Source organism: Lygodium microphyllum, chromosome 23 (assembly GCF_053477565.2).
Source record: "Lygodium microphyllum isolate KBCC chromosome 23, Lygodium_microphyllum_v1.1.10, whole genome shotgun sequence".
NCBI classification, from domain to species: Eukaryota; Viridiplantae; Streptophyta; class Polypodiopsida; order Schizaeales; family Lygodiaceae; genus Lygodium; species Lygodium microphyllum.
In genome coordinates this window covers 136,111,310-136,113,832 of record NC_141157.1, presented here as the reverse complement: position 1 = coordinate 136,113,832, position 2,523 = coordinate 136,111,310, and the positions used below count along the sequence as shown (strand labels likewise).

At 52.7% G+C, this 2,523-nt stretch overlaps 1 pseudogene across 1 annotated transcript; it reads right to left on the bottom strand.

Annotated features, from left to right (window-relative positions):
- Positions 1-372: 372 nt before the first annotated feature.
- On the bottom strand, positions 373-1,876 carry LOC148016782 (expansin-A10-like; annotated as a pseudogene). The gene is made up of 3 exons (XR_015688015.1): positions 1,612-1,876; positions 1,150-1,471; positions 373-1,031 (listed from the first exon to the last, which is right to left on the bottom strand). The product of XR_015688015.1 is annotated as an expansin-A10-like (transcript).
- Positions 1,877-2,523: the final 647 nt, after the last annotated feature.

Sequence of the window (2,523 nt, the reverse complement as noted above, 5' to 3'; positions counted from 1 at the left end):
GTGTTAACTTCGGATCATTACTTCAAATTGTCTTGTGTGCTTTATCTTATACTCAGGCATATCCTCCACCAAGTGTGAGTCGACCCTAAACCCAAAGAGGCAAAAAAGTAAAATCCGCCAAGTCAAACGGAAGTATGAAAGTACTTCACATTTTTCTCTCGTCGATTTATTCCTTGCCTGGATTGCAAATTTTCGCTTTGCTGAGAAGCATATTTGTGTGCGAGACCGACCTGCAATTGTAGGTGTATGACGATGTGGAAACGCTCGGGAGCTCTTTGTCTTGCGTACTTATCAAAAGTTTTAATCCTCACAGTTGCTTGTTCCACTTTAGGCTCCACCTCTTTAATGAGTTCAGAGTTACCATCCTTCAGCATAGGGAGCGGTGTTGCTTTTTACAGAACGGAAGGTTTCAATCTTGCTCATTTTCTTAGTTAGACCATTCGGCCGAATCAGATAACTTTACATAGACACGACGTGATAAGAGAGTTACGTGAATTAGCAGGCTCATTTGATGGCTTACATTGACTGGAGGAGTCGAGCGTGGATAGTTTTTCCATTCTTGAGGAAGAACTAATTCGTCGGCGGAGAGCCAAAGCTATCTGTGCTTGGCAAGCAATATGAAACTACAACATGCGCAGCGGGCAGCCTCAGACATTTTGTAAGGGCTTACTACCACTTCTGTGCACGTCCCGGAAGAGTACAAAGAAGAAAAAGAGAGAGAGAGCCCAGCCAGCTAGCCAGCCCACTGGCCCGCTAGAACTGCTCGCCGGAGAAGGTCTGGCCGAACTCCCAATTGGGCGGGGTGACGTCGTAGGAGGTGAGTGTACGGCCGTCACTGGTGGTGACCTGGAAGGAGAGGCTCTGGCCGTCGAGGTTGGCGTTGCTCTGCCAATTTTGGCCCCAGTTGCGCGTCATGGGCTGCCATCCGCTGCGGGAGCCCTTGACAGACACCGCGCGTCATGGGCACCAGGTTGAAGTAGGAGTGGCCGTTGATGGTAAAGTGGATGCCGCCCGTCTTCGCGCAGGGGACCCTACAAACCAGAGGTTCATTATCCTGAGTTTAGTGATTGTAAATGCGATATTATAATTCACGAGCTGCTGCTGACGAAGTTTTAATTAGAACTGCTATGTTGCCGTCGACGTACGTACCTCCTGTAGAGGACCGGCACGATGCCTCCGCTGTACACTCCAATCTTCTCGAAGGCCGGCTGCGCCATGTCGAAGTGTTGCAGGGGAGGGTTGCACCATCCGCCGTCAGTGTTGGAGAGTGCGGGGTTGGGGGGACAGAAGTTGGTGGCCGTGACCACCACCGAGCTGCCACTCATGCACCACTTTTGATCCGCCTGGGCATCGCATTGGATCTCGAAGCAGGCGCCGCAGCTCAGCCCTCCATTGAACAGCGCCGTGCTCAGCGCTGCCGTGCTGGTGCCGTAGCCCGACGAGTAGAGGTCTCCGTAGCCGCAAGCGCCGCCTGCGCCAGGCAGGCAGACAACATGTCATCATAATGACTAATTCGCGATGCCAATTTGGCACCGAGCGACTGAATGGCCACGCAATTTTCGTTCAAATAAACCAGAAATAAACCCAGTATTACTATTCACCAATACGCACCCATGGTGCCCGAGGCGTCGCTGCCGCCGTAGAAGGTGGCGTGGGCGCTGCTCCACCCGCTCTCGGGAGCGTTGCCGCCGCCGTAATAGGAGGCTCCTCCTTTGATAGCCAGAAGGAGAATGTCCATCAACACTATTACGCCGACCTGCGCGAGGGCGCTTCTAACTACCGTCTGATTTAATGCAGGGGCTATGGCGATGTTGATCAGCTGCTAGTACTAGCCAAATCGTAGACTTATGGGTTTGCACAGGCTACGAGGGCAGGACGTCGGGTGCTGCTGCAGCAATTGCTGCATCCTGCGGCTAATATAGACTTATGGGTTGTAATGGGGAGGAGAGAGAGGGAGCGCTGGGCCCTCTAGCGTGCCAGCCCTGCAACGAATCAGGACGTGTCAGCTAGCTAACCCTGTGGAGCCCACAATCGGTAGCTCATGTTACAACGACGAACATGCATCTTCTATCCAAGCTGGTTGTCGCTAGCAGCTGGAGACACCCCACGTTGCGCTTCTTCGTCTCGTCCCTGTCGCGTCTCGTGGCTGATCACGATCCTGGCCCAACTAACGACCGCCCGGCGCCACTACTACTATTTCTTCTGCTCGCTCTTCTAGCCCGCATGATGTGCACATATGCCCACCGTCGAGGGAGCTAGACATCGGTCCTTTGAATGTTGCTTGGTCCCTCAATCGTTTGCAACATGTACCTTCAGCCAAACTTTCGACGGAACCCCCCTCATTAAATGTAGTCTCTACTCTCGGTCAAAAAGAACGAACGCTGCACTTCGGATCGCCGTCGTGTTTTGTAATGCACATGGATATTGCGTTGCGGCAGCTCGCGTGAGGGGCTTGCCATAGGGAGACCAAAATTTATACGACGACTAGGGACTATTGGGGTAGATGTACAAGACGATTTGCCA